We start from the raw sequence: 15,164 nt of genomic DNA on the forward strand, positions 1-15,164 counted from the left end.
TCATCCACCTTCATTGACTGATGAACTAGGACTCCTAGGTCTCTTTGCATTTCTCCCTTACCTAACTCTATACCGTTCAGACAATACTCTGCCCTCTTGTTCCTGCTTCCAAAGTGGATAACTTCACATTTATTCACATTGAATGACATCTACTAAGTATCTGCCCACTCACCCAGCCTATCCAAGTCTCCCTGTATTCTCCTAACGTCCTCTTCGCATGTCACACTGCCACCCAGTTTAGTATCATCAGCAAACTTGCTGATATAGTTTTCAATGCCCTCATCTAAATCGTTGACATAAATCGTAAAGAGCTGTGGTCCCAATACAGAGCCCTGTGGTACCCCACTAGTCACCTCCAGCCAGTCCGAAAAACACCCATTCACTGCTACCCTTTGCTTTCTATCTGTCAACCAGTTTTCTATCCATGTTGAAACCCTGCCCCCAATGCCATGAGCTCTGATTTTACTCACCAATCTCCTATGTGGCACCTTATCGAATGCCTTCTGAAAATCTAGGTACACAACATCCACTGGCTTACCCTCGTCTAACATTCTTGTTACACCCTCAAAAAACTCCAACAGATTAGTCAAGCATGATTTGCCCTTGGCAAATCCATGCTGGCTCGGCCTAATCCTATTACTGCCATCAAGATGTGCCACTATTTCGTCCTTAATAATGGACTCAAGCATCTTCCCCACGACTGACGTTAGGCTAACAGGGCGATAGTTCCCCGTTTTCTCCTTCCCTCCCTTCTTGAAAAGGGGGATAACATTAGCCACTCTCCAATCTTCAGGAACTGATCCTGAATCTAAGGAACATTGGAAAATGATTACCAATGCATCTGCAATTTCCTGAGCCACCTCTTTTAGAACCCTCGGATGCAGACCATCTGGACCCGGGGATTTATTAGCCTTCAGTCCTATCAGTCTACTCATCACAGTTTCTTTCCTAATGTCAATCTGTCTCAATTCCTCTGGTATCTTATGACCCTGGCCCATCCATACATCTGGGAGATTGCTTTTGTCCTCCCTGGTGAAGACAGATCTAAAGTATGCATTAAATTCTGTTGCCATTTCCCTGTTTTCCATAACAATTTCTCCCAATTCATTCTTCAAGGGGCCAACATTGTTCTTAACTATCTTCTTTCTCTTCACATAGCTAAAAAAGCTTTTGCTATCCCCTTTTATATTCCTGGCTAGACTGAGCTCATACCTGATTTTTTCTCTCCGTATTGCTTTTTTAGTTAAGATCTGCTGTTCCTTAAAACTTTCCCAATCATCTGTATTCCCACTCATCTTAGCCCTGTCATACTTTTTTTTCTTTAATGCTATACAATCTCTGACTTCCTTTGTCAACCACTGTGGCCCCTTCCCCCTCTTTGAATCCCTTCTTCTCATTGGAATGAACTGCTTTTGCATCTTTTGTATTATGCCCAAGAATATCTGCCACTGCTGATCCACTGTCTTTCCTGCCAGGGCATCCGCCCATTTAACTTTGGCCAGCTCTTCCCTCATGGCTCCGTAGTCTCCTTTATTTAATTGCAACACTGAGGGGAATATTGAGGGGAAAATTAAGCTAGTAATGCAAAGGGGCCAGATAACATAGATTAGTACCCTTCAGGGAGTCAATACTTGGAATTCTTTATGCCAGCTTGGTCCCTCTGCTTTCCTTGAAGACAGTGCAGCATATATTCATTGCTTTTATTACAGGGATGTGAGGATTATCTATAAGGAGAAATGGATTAGTATGTTTAGTATTCACTGAACTTTAGGAAACTGAGAGGGAATTGCATTGAAATATATAAAATGCTCAGAAGGACTTCTAACCTCATGTCTGGCTGGAACAAATCAATCAGGGACATTGTCTCAGGATTTGGGAGTACACATTCAGATAGAAATGTGGAAAAAATCTTTATGGGGTGTTATAAGGTAATTAGAACTCTCTACATTACAGGCAGTAAAATTTTATTTCTTTAGTGAAATTTATAGGGTAATTGGGGTCACACAGGGTGGACCATAATATTACTGAATGCCAGAGCAAGTCTGAGATCTTTGCTCTTTGTATTTATCTTCCAATGTTCTGAATTGATTGCTTCATCAATTCATTATCTGCTGTTTCATGCAGATAATGATGCTACAATTGGTGATGAAATCATATTGCTGGTTGAATACATGGTTGCTTTGCAGCCGTGGAACAAAGTGGAGCCATATTCCACACCATAGCAAATACAGCCAAAGAATTAGAGCAGCTCTCCATTATGGCAGGGAAATTGTATTGATAGCCTCCACAAATCTTGCTCTAAGTTCTGTAGTGTAGATGCCTGCATGTTTGCAGTAGAAAATACTTGGCCATGCAGTCACCACATGGAAACTGCCAGAGAAATCAGGCATTGATTTTATCACAATCAAATGTAGGTCATTAAAATATAGGCACACAGAGAGGCTCTCCGTTTTGCCATTGGCTAAACACTTGGATCTGTAGGGACTTGGGACATGCCATGGTAACAGTTTGATAGTTTAATTGGCTATTGTAGATTATCCAAAGTACACCAGTGCACAGTGGTATTGCGGCATTTGGAATAGAGATGATAAACATCTGAGAGAGAACAGATGATTAAGAAATAAGTGACAGAATGGGATTGCTCTTGAGATCTGATATAGTTAATGGAATGAATGGCTTCATTCTGTGCCATTTGAAATTATTTTCCTACTCTGCCTCATGCATGCTCATGATTCTTTTGAATGCAAATCCCTATATCTTATTCAACATGCACTTTTCTCTGTTTTTCACAATTTTGAGAGGACTTAGAACCCTCTCTATTTTAGACAGTGGATGATGTCATAATTACTACAGTTTGACTCATTTGATCTATCATTATTTGCTTTAGACTTCCATCTACATGCTTGCAGTTTCAAGACATCAGTAAATTGGATATCAGGTTCATCAAAGTGATAGGTCGATCAGTAATAACAACAGATGAAATTGCAGGACAAATCCTTGCATTACAGCCCCAGTTTGATTTCAATTTAGCTAAATATCCTCCCTAAAGTAGTAGATGAAGGAATTTTAAATGAATACCTTAAACAATCATACTTTTATAATCCACATGTAATCTCATTTCTAAGGAAAGCTAGTTTCATTGTACAAATACTGGAAGTACTGTATTATATGTTTTCTGTGATATACTTGTTTAAAAAATTTCTGTTCTACAACTTCATTTAAATATCCATAACTTTTTACACAAAGATAGAGAATGCCAACTTTGAAGATAGGAGTCTGTCAATAAATCCACAATAATAAAAACAGTTACACAGTTTTATTCAAAGTTCAAAGCAAATTTATTATCAAAGTACGCTTATGTCACCTGACACTACCCTGAGATTAATTTTTGCAGACATTCACAGTAGAACAAATATAATAGAATCTATAAAAAAACAACACACAAAGACTGACAAGCTGTGCAAATACATCATAATAATAATAATAATAATAAATAAGTTAATAATTAAACCAAGAATGAGTTGTAGAGTCTGTGAAGGTGAGTCAGTGTTTAGTGTTGATGTGAGTGAGGTTATCCATCCTGGTGCAGGAGCCTGAGAGTCGAGGGGTAATAACTATTCCTGAACTTGGTGGTATGGGACTTAAGTCTCCTGTACCTTCTTTGTGATGGCAGCAGTGAGAAATGAGCATAGATTCCAGGCATATTCAGTCAGCTCAGTTCATTTAAAACTAGCTCTGTGTCATTTGTTATCTACAGCCCCCGCCCCAATCACAACCTCCCAAAATAGCAACAAAATAGCAGCTATGACAGCATTTATTGCCCATCCCTAGTTGCCCTTGAGAAGGTGGTGATGAGCTGCCTTCTTGAACCACTGCAGTCCCAGATGTGTAGGTGCTGTTAGGGAGGGAATTCTGTGATTTTGGCCCAGTGACAATGAAGGAATGGTGATAAGTTTCCAAGTCAGGATGGTGAAAGGAGGCGGATTTCCAAGTGGTGGTGTTCCCAGGTATCTGCTGTTCTTGTCCTTCTAGATGGTAGTGGTCGTGGGTCTGGAAGGTGCTGCCGTATGTTGTTGCAGGGCATCTTGTATGTAGTACACACTGCTGCAACTGTTTGTCGATGGTGGAGGCTTTGGATATTTGTGGAAGGGGCATCAATCAAGTTTGCTGCCTTGTGCTGGATGGTGTCAAGCTCCTTGAGTGTTGATGGAACTGCACTCATCCAGGTGAGTGGCAAGTATTCCATTACACTCCTGACCTGAGCCCTGTAGATGCTGGACAGGCTTTGGGGAGTCAGGAGGTGAGTTACACACCACAGGATTCCTAGCCTTTGACCTGCTCTGGTAGCCACGGTGTTTATATGGCTAGAACAGTTCAGTTTCCTGTCAATGGTAACCCCCAGGATGTTGATATTAGGGGATTCAGTGATGGCGATGCCATTGAATGTCAAGTGACAATGGTTAGAGCCTGTCTTGTTGGAGATGGTCATTGCTTGGCACTTGCGTGGCTCAAATGTTACTTGCCACTTGTCAGCCCAAACCTGGATATTGTCTAGGTCCTGCTGCAAAGGAGATGTCCGCCTTCTTTAAAGAAAGGGGCTCCCCTTCCTCCACCATCAACGCTGCCCTCAACCGCATCTCTTCCATTTCTTGCACATCTGCCCACATCCTCTTGCCTCTTCACCAGGAGTAGAGCTCCTCTTGTCCTCCCCTACCACCCCACCAATCTCCATATTCAGCATATAATTCTCCATAACTTCTGCCATCTCCAATGGGATTCGACTACCAAGTACATCTTTCCCTCTCCTCCCACTCCACTTTCTGCGTTCTGCAGAGATCACTCCCTACATGACTTCCTTGTCCTTTTATCCCACCCTCCCTATCTCCCTATTGGCACTTATGCTTGCAAGCGGAATAAGTGCTACGCCTCCTCCCTTACTACTATTCAGGTCCCCATATAGTCCTTCCAGGTGATGCAGCACTTCATTGAGAGTCTGTTGGGGTCACCTACATTATCCAGTGCTCCTGGTGTGGCTTCAGTGCATAGTCTGTTGCAGACTAGGAGATCGCTTAGCTAAGCACCTATGCTCCGTCCTCCAGAAAAAGTGGGATATTCTGGTTGCCATCCCATTTCAATTCCACTTCCTGCAAGTCAGTCCATGGCCTCCTCTACTGCCGCAATAAAGCCACACTCAGGTTGGAGGACCAGCAACTTATATTCCATCTGGGTAGCTTCCAGTTTGATGGAATGAACATTGATCATCGAACTCCTGGTAATGGCTCCTCCCTTCTCTATTCCCCATCTCCATTTCCCTCTCTCACATTATCCCCTTATCTGTCATCACCTCCCTCTGGTGCCCCTCTCCCCTTTTTCTTTCTCCCATGCCCTTCTATCCTCTCTTACCAGATTCCCCTTTACCAGCCCTGTATTTCTTTCACCAATCAACTACCCGGCTCTTTACTTCACCCTTACCCCCCTATCAGTTCCACTTATCACCTTGTGTTCCTACCACCCCTCCCCCACCTTCTAATTCTGGCTCCTCATTATTTTCCCCCAGTCCTGCTGTAGGGTGTTCGCCCGAAACGTTGACTGTACTCTTTTCCATAGATGTTGCCTGGCCTACTGAGTTCCTCCAGCATTTAGTGTGTGTTGCTACAGATTTTCTCCTGAGTGTGATTGGAAAGTATGCATGTTTTGTTTTACATTAATAAATGGCCTAGATTTTCCTAATAATTGCTACCAAGTTAAAGACGTGGAAGTTCTCAACTTATTTAGTGGGAACTGGCTCTGCTTGTTTGAAAACTATTTGGTGGTTTATGCAGTTCCATAAGAGCATAAAACATAGGAACAGAATTAGGCCATTCAACCCATTGAATCCACTCAGTCAATTGACCATGGCTGATTATTTTTCCATCTCAACTCCTTTCTTTTGTCTTCTTCCCATAACCGTTAACTCACTTACTAATCAAGAATATATCATTCTCTGCTCTGGCCCCAGATTTGAACACTACTGTACTGGAAACATCTGTTCCATGTCTATTTTATCCAGGCTTTTCAACATCTGTTAGATTGCAATGGAATCCTCTGAGCCTTCTAAACTGCCGCCAGTACAGGCCTAGAGCCATCAAATACTACTCAGAGGTTAATTTTTTTCAGTCTCTGAGATGATTCTCATTAATCTTTTGAGGACCATCTCCAATGTGCCACATTATATCTTAGATGCGAGATCAAGAACTGCTTATAATACTCCAAATGTGGTCTGACTGATGCCTTATAAAAACTCAGCATAAAGTCCTTGTTTTTATATTCTTGTCCTTGAGATGATTGCTAATATTGCGTTTGCCTTCCTCTCACTCAAGCTACAAGTTAATTTTTAGGGAATCCTAAGTCCCTTTGCACCTCTAATTTCTGACTTCTAACTTGACTGTACGCTTCTCTACACTTCATTGCTCATTCTCTCAACTTGTCTAAGTCTTTCTGCAGGCTTCCTGCTGCCACAACACCAGCCGGCCTTCCACCTATCTTTGTGTCATCAGGAACCTTGGCAAGAAAGACATCAATCCTGATATCCAGATCAATAAGATAATGTGAAAAGTAGCTACCAAACACTGATCATTGTGGACAACACTAGTCACCAGCAGCCAAACAGAAAAGGCCCCCTTCATTCCCACACATTACTCCTGCTTGTCAACCCATGCTAGTACCTTTCCTGTAATACTATAGGCTGCTATCTTGTTAAGCAGCTTCACATGCGGCACCTTGTCAAAGTTCTTCTGAAAATCCAAACAATGTCCACTGACTTACATAGAATGTAGAACACAGAAATCTACAGCACATTACAAGCTCTTCAGTTTACAATAGACAATAGGTGCAGAAGTAGACCATTCGGCCCTTCGAGCCTGCACCGCCATTTTGAGATCATGGCTGATCATCTACTATCAATACCTGGTTCCTGCCTTGTCCCTATATCCCTTGATTCCCCTATCCATAAGATACCTATCTAGCTCCTTCTTGAAAGCATCCAGGGAATTGGCCTCCACTACCTTCTGAGGCAGTGCATTCCATACCCCCACAACTCTCTGGGAGAAGAAGTTTTTCCTTAACTCTGTCCTAAATGACCTAACCCTTATTCTCAAACCATGCCCTCTGGTACAGGACTCTCCCAGCATCTGGAACATATTTCCTGCCTCTATCTTGTCCAATCCCTTAATAATCTTATCTGCTTCAATCAGATCCCCTCTCAATCTCCTTAATTCCAGTGTGTACAAGCCCAGTCTCTCTAACCTTTCCACGTAAGACAGTCCAGACATCCCAGGAATTAACCTCGTGAATCTACGCTGCACTTCCTCTACAGCCAGGATGTCCTTCCTTAAACCTGGAGACCAAAACTGTACACAATACTTCAGGTGTGGTCTCACCAGGGCTCTGTACAAATGCAAGAGGATTTCCTTGCTCTTGTACTCAATTCCCTTTGTAATAAAGGCCAACATTCCATTAGCCTTCTTCACTGCCTGCTGCACATGCTCATTCACCTTCAGTGACTGATGAACAAGGACTCTGAGATCTCTTTGTATTTCTCCCTTACCCAACACTACGCCATTCAGATAATAATCTGCCTTCCTGTTCTTACTCCCAAAGTGGATAACCTCACACTTATTCACATTAAACGCCATCTGCCAAGTATCTGCCCACTCACCCAGCCTATCCAAGTCACCCTGAATTCTCCTAACATCCTCATCACATGTCACACTGCCACCCAGCTAAGTATCATCAGCAAATTTGCTGATGTAATTTTTTATGCCTTCATCCAAATCGTTAACGTAAATGGTAAACAGCTGTGGTCCCAATACCGAGCCCTGTGGCACCCCACTAGTCACCACCAGCCATTCCGAGAAACACCCATTCACCGCTACCCTTTGCTTTCTATCTGCCAACCAGTTTTCTATCCATGTCAATATCTTCCCCCCGATGCCCTGAGCTTTGATTTTACCCACCAATCTTCTATGTGGGACCTTATCAAATGCCTTCTGAAAATCGAGGTATACTACATCCACTGGATCTCCCCCGTCTAACTTCCTGGTTACATCGTCGAAAAACTCCAACAGATTAGTCAAGCACCTACTCTAGAAACTGCCTAGAATTACCCTATCACATAGCCCTCTATTTTTCTAAGCTCCGTGTACCTATCTAACAGTCTCTTAAAAGACCCTCTTGTATCTGCCTCCACTACCTTCGCTGGCAGTGCATTTCACACATCCACTATTCTGTGTGAAAAACTTACCCCTGACATCCCATCTGTACCTACTTCCAAGCACGTTACAGCTATACCCTCTTGTGTTAGCCATGAGAAAAAAGCCTCTGGCTAACCAATGCCCCTCTCATCATGTTATGCACCTCTAATAGGTCTCCTCTCATCCTTTGTCACTCCAAGGAGAAAAGGCCAAGTTCATTCAACCTATTCTCATGAGGCACGCTCTCCAGTCCAGGTAACATCCTTGTAAATCTCCTGTGCACTCTTTCTATAGTATCCACATCCTTCCTGTAGTGAGGTGACCAGAACTGAACACAGTAATCCAAGTAGAGTCTGACCAAGGTCTTATATAGCTGTATCATTGCCTCACGGCTCTTGTACTCATTCCCACGGTTGATGAATGCTAACATGCCATATGCCTTCTTAACAACCCTGTCAATCTGCGCAGCAGCTTTGAGTGTCCTATGGACCAGGACCCCAAGGTCTCTCTGATTCTCCACACTCCCAAAAGTCATACCATTAATATTATATTCTGTCTTTAAATTTGTCCTACCAAAATGAACCACTTCCTTTTTCTATCCTGTCTGTTACTTTCACAAAAAAAACAATGTCAGGCATCTTCTCTCTTTAATGAAATTATTGTGACTTTGGCCTATTTTATCATGTGCTTCCTTGTACCCCAAAACCTCTTCCTCATTAATGGACTCTAAAATCTTAACAAAGATTGAAGTCATGCTAGGTGGTCTATAATTTCCGGTCTTTTATGTTCTTCCCTTTTTAAAGAGTGAAGTAACATTTGCAATTTTCCAGTCCTCTGCAACCATTCCTGACTTTAGGGTTAGGATTAAGAATTCTTGAAAGATCAATACTCATCCCTCCAACGATCTCTTCAGCTACTTCTTTTACAACTAGATCTGGTCCAGGTGACTATTTACCTTCAGACTTTTCAGTTTCCCAAGCATCTTCATCTTAGTAATAATGACTACACTCACAACTATCTCCTGACTCTCTAGAATATCTGACATGTTGCAGGTACCTTCCACAGAGAAGAGTGATACAAAGTACCTATTCAGCTCATCTGCCATTTCTTTGTTCCCCATTATGTTGTGATACGCACTTGATTGTGGCAGCTTCCAGGGTTTAGACACTCCTTCTCTCCAGAATATGCATCGCTGGCCAAATATGGATAGAGTCCTTTAAAGACTCAAGACCATCCCATTAATTGCCATCTATGTTCTGGCACCAGGATATTTAAAAAGCACCTAAACCGAGCTTCAGTGCTGAATCATCAGCTCCATTTTGGATTCTTGTCCAGTATCTAGTTTACAACCCTGTCTTCATTTCAATCTTGTACTGTGTCTTGTATTGTTAAGGATACTATCAGAATGAGCTATTCATGTGCAAAAAGATTTGTTTGTCTGTTTTATCAACTACACAAAAGCATTTGATAAAGTGAAGCACAATAAGTTATTTGAAATTGTGACGAGATCCTAAGGTTTATTCAATATGGACAGTGCCTTTAAAAGGAGTGTGTGTGTGTGTGTGTGTGTGTGTGTGTGTGTGTGTGTGTGTGTGTGTGTGTGTGTGTGGAGAGAGAGAGAGAGAGAGAGAGAAGAGAGAGAGAGTCGAACAGCTCGTGAGTTACCACGGTTATGGAAGGGTGGAGCTATATGATAGACAGCTGGCATTCAGCATGTTTGGGATATATACAAGGAATTCAAGGAAGTCAGCTGGCTTTTCAGACGGACATACAGGAGACATGGAAGAAATAGACACTGAATGAGCTTTAAGTGCCCACAGAGGGTGGGTTTTGCTTGCAGTGTGGAGAAGGGGTGACTGGTGGAAGGCTATCGGTTTGTTTAACGCTTGCTTGGGTTGATAGCTTTACCGCGTGAAGACGGTACCCTTTTGTGTGGTCACAGTCGGTGACTTTAGCAGGACTTCAGAGCACAACATGGAAGAATCGATGGCATCGGCTTACTTGGAAAAGAAATCACCTCTCTCTCCTCAATTCTACTCAACTCAATATCACGAACTGAATTGACTTCATTTTTATATCATTGTAAGACTGTGGTATTTTCCACCTGAGCTTGAAGAAGTTTGGGGTTTTATATTTACATACTTATATATGCATAAACTCACTAACCTGCTTGATTTATCTAGTTTTATATTACTATATTAGGTAGGTACTAATATACTAGCATTTTGTTAATAGCAAAACTAGACTCCAGGTGTGTTCCATTTCTGCAGGTTCTTTAACCTGTTACGGGGTGTGCAACAAAATATTACAGAAAACTCTGGATCTAGATTCGAAAGACCTTCGCCTAATCAGAAATCTGTACTGGGAATAAACTGCTGCTGTAAGAATAGATGGAGAAGTGAGTCAGTTTACGAAAATCAAGAGAGGCGTTAGACAAGGGTGTGTTTTCTCCCGATTTGTTTAATGTGTACAGTGAAACAATATTACAAAAAATAAGAGACATCTTGGGAATCAAGGTGGTAGTGAAAACATCAATAATTTCAGATATGCGGAATTCACCATGTTAATTGCAAGTATGGAGGAAGAACTACAAAACTTAATGGATATAGTTGTTGAAGGTAGTGCAAAAATGGGTCTATCAATTGCAAAAAGACAGAATGTATGGTAATATCCAAAAAGAAGGAGAATCCTATCTGCAGGCTGAGAATAAACAGGGAAGACATAAAACAAGTACAGAACTTTTGCTACTTAGGCAGTTGGGTGACATCAGATGGCAGGTGCGACATGGACATCAAAAGAAGAATAGGGATGGCAAAACACCTTTACAAGAATGAGGAGTATACTGACCAACACTAAACTAGGCATGACAACCCGCCTCAGTGTTCTGAAACATTAGGTTTATCCAGTTATGTTATATGGCTCAGAATGTTGGACAATGTCTACCAACTTGAGGAAATGAATTGAAGCAGCAGAGATGTGGTTTTTGAGAAGGATGCAAAGAATATCAGGGATGAAACGAATATCTAATACGCATGACATGAACAGAGCAAGCACAAAAGAGAAATAACATATGAGATCATGAAAAGGTAATGTAAGTTCATTGGACATGTGATTAGGAAAGAGGAGTTAGAATGCATGTTAATTATGGGAAAGATTGAAGGGAAGAAAGCAAGAGGAAGGCAAAGACAAATGATGATGGAGTCAGCAGATAGAGAACTGGAAATGAATACCAATGAATTGATCTACTTGACCTGAAACAGGAGTGTGTGAGCCATGGCAGTCCAAGCTCAAACTGGGCACGGCACCTGATGATGATGACGATGATTGCGTCTTTATTCTAGTCTTGAATACTCCAGATTATCCCCACCTTGGTCTCCCATCATGGTACAATAAAACCTAACAAGATACCCAGTTGGGTACCAGAGCCTCTTGTCAGCTGTTGCCAGGCACAGCGAGGAAATTTCTAGACAGAGCCTGGATGTGCATGACCTCCTGGTTGCCGTGCACCAACTATTGCAAGGAGGAAGCTGGAGTTGCTCGGGTGATGCTGTTGGTTGCTCTGTAGAGCCAGTCCATCCTCCGACCCCAGAGAGCTTCAGCAGTGACACGGTTTCTTGCTGCGGATTCCTCACTCAGTATCCATTGGTGTATGAACTTCAGCCATCTCAGTTCCCCACTGGAAAGGTGTCCTTCATGATCTCTTTCCTGATGAGGGAGCCCTGGCCTGGGCCACTGTGCATAGGGAACGGAGGTTGGAGATCTGCTCTGATTCAGAAGAATTCATGAACACCATGAAGAGGGTGTTCCATCACCCTACTGGAGCAAACAGAGCCTGGGACCATCGGATGAAGGTGCATCAGGATAGTCTGTCAGCAGCCGACTATGCCATTGAGTTTCAAATTTTGACCAAGGCATGTGGCAGTGTAAGATTCTTTGGGTCTCACAGGCAAGAGCTCTGGAAATACAGTTTTAATAATGAGTTTACTTACAAGGGGAGAAAAAGCTTGGGAACAACACAAGCGGCTAAAGTATTCGCACAAACACGCTTAGAATAGAGGAGCATGGGAAAAGTCAGGTCTGCAGTACAATACACGGGAAAACGGTGTGGGGATGGAGTACAGGTACACATACAAGCAGGGGAAAAGTAACTCCAATACTTGCCCCCCCCCCCCCCCCCTTGGCTACGGGAAAGCATGGCTTTTTGCTAAAGGGACAACAATAAATGCTCCCACAACCCCATTCAATGCACACCTTACCACGTGTCTCCAGCACTGTTCTGCAGTCTTCAGCCTGGAGTGAAGCAGGGTGATCCCTCTAGGATGGCAAAAGAGAGCGAGCCAAGCACATGTAGCACCCTTTATAAGTCACGGGGCCAATGGCTTGGTGCTAGACAGATTAATCCAATTAAGGTGGCCAATGGTTAAGAGTGCATTGATTAGTTGGGAGGGGCGAAATGTTGACTTGCAGGTGGTGTGACCTCCGACCAGGTGAGGGCAATGCTGTCACGTGACAGGCACGGCTCTCTGGTTACAGGCAGGAATGGGGAAGCCTTAGCTACTCTGTGTTGCCATGATGTCTGAAGTGAACTGAAGGATGCCCTTGCCTTGAGAGAGCCCGTAGAGGAATTAGTCTGATTGATCAGACAATCCACCTCGATAATCTCCTGCCAGAGCAATAGTGGGAGTATCTCAAGAGGTCCAGGAGGGGTAGCCCAAGTCCAGCTCTAACACTTCAAGTTCCACTTCCTGACCTCAGATAAAGACCAGCCCACCTCCTGCACCAGATCCTGTCGTGCCTATATAGATTGGCTGCACAGGACTTCCTGCTGATGAGAGTTCCTGTTGTCATAGTCAAGGCTGCAGCTACTACTATGAGGAGGCAGGTCACCTTCAGGCCAACAACAGCAACTCCCAGCCTTACTGATTCTGGTCTCACGCTGAAGGCAGCGGTCTCCTGGGAAAAAAGCGGTGAGAGGTGAATGCCTTTGTGGACTCTGGGGCAGATGGTAATTTCCTGGACTTGGGGACCATCTGTCAGTTCAATGTGCCTCTGCAGGAGTTGAATCAGCCCATGCCCACAGCTGTCCTGCATGGTCATCCTCTCAGGTCCGGGCAGATCCTGCAGCAGACATCGGTTTTGTGAATGAGGATAGGGAAATATGTGGACGACATTTGTTTCCTTATTATCGATTCTCCTCACATACCCCTGATCCTCAGGCACCCTTGTCTGTCCAAGCATAACCCTTCCACACACTGGAAGAAAGAAAGGATCATTGCATTGTCAAGCCGTTGCAAGAGGTAATGGTTTTGGCTTGGTGTTCTGACCCCTAGACTTTCCCAAGGCCAGTGGCTGATAAGGAGGGAGATATATGCTTGGGGTAACCTGGATCCTTCAGGAGACCTAGTCCAGTCTCGAAGGGAGGACAGGTGGCTCCAGTCAACAGTACTATGCAAGTCCTGACTCTGTCTAGTGCACTGGAACTGGAGAGAGAGGGTCTCTAGTTCAGGAGCGAGCCAAGAGTCTCGCCAAGGAGGTGCGCAAGCAGTCTGGAGTCATAGAAGCCAAGCCAAAGGGCAATATATACCAGGTCCCATTTAAGGGAAAGGCCTCGGCTTTTCCACCATACCAACCCTACTACTGTGCTATAGAGCTACTGCCAAGTACTTGCCCTCCACATGGTTGATTATACATGCTCTCAGGCCTGAAGAGAAACACTATGGAGGAAACATAAAGGAGGCTCTTGCCATGGGATTCACTTGGCCCGCCACATCACCAGGCAGCGCAAGCTTCTTCTTCATACAGAAAAAGGACGGGAGCCTGTGACCATGCATTGATTATAGAGGGTTGAATTGCATAATTGCCAAGAATCATTATCCCCTTCTACTCAACAACACTGCCTTCAAAATTCTCCAAGGAGCAAGAGTATTTTCGAAGCTAGACTTGCGGAGTGTGTACAATTTGGTCCATATCAGAATATTGAGTACAGAAGTTGGGATGTAATGTTAAAATTGTACAAGGCATTGGTAAGGCCAAATTTGGAATATTGTGTACAGTTCTGGTCACCGAATTATAGGAAAGATATCAAGAAATTAGAGAGAGTGCAGAGACGATTTACTAGAATGATACCTGGGTTTCAGCACTTAAGTTACAGAGAAAGGTTGAACAAGTTAGGTCTCTATTCATTGGAGCGTAGAAGGTTGAGGGGGGATTTGATCGAGGTATTTAAAATTTTGAGAGGGATAGATAGAGTTGACATGAATAGGCTGTTTCCATTGAGAGTAGGGGAGATTCAAACGAGAGGACATGATTTGAGAGTTAGGGGGCCGAAGTTTAAGGGAAACACGAGGGGGTATTTCTTTACTCAGAGAGTGATAGCTGTGTGGAATGAGCTTCCTGTAGAAGTAGTAGAGGCCAGTTCAGTTGTGTCATTTAAGGTAAAATTGGATAGGTATATGGACAGGAAAGGAGTGGAGGGTTATGGGCTGAGTGCGGGTAGGTGGGACTAGGTGAGATTAAGAGTTCGGCATGGACTAGGAGGGCCGAGATGGCCTGTTTCTGTGCTGTGATTGTTGTATGGTTATAAAGGAGGGTAATGAGTAGAAGACTGCATTCAATACACAGACAGGGCACTATGAGTACCTGTACGTGGCTTTCAGCTTGCTCAAGCTGTTTTCCAGGCCTTTAAAAACGATGTGTTCTGAGGTTAGTACGAGGTTCCATTAGTACACTTTCATTGACATGGATGATAACCTAATTTGCTCCAAGACCATGGAGGAGCACATTGCTCACATCAGAGATAGCTTGAGGGGCTTCTAGATCATGGACAAGCTGAGGAAATCTGAATTTCACATAACTAATGTTTCATTATTGGGTTTTATCATCTCTCATGGCAATCTCAAGATGGACCCTACTAAAACACAGGCAGTCAGATTT

This window comes from Hypanus sabinus, chromosome 11 (assembly GCF_030144855.1).
Source record: "Hypanus sabinus isolate sHypSab1 chromosome 11, sHypSab1.hap1, whole genome shotgun sequence".
Classification (NCBI taxonomy): domain Eukaryota; kingdom Metazoa; phylum Chordata; class Chondrichthyes; order Myliobatiformes; family Dasyatidae; genus Hypanus; species Hypanus sabinus.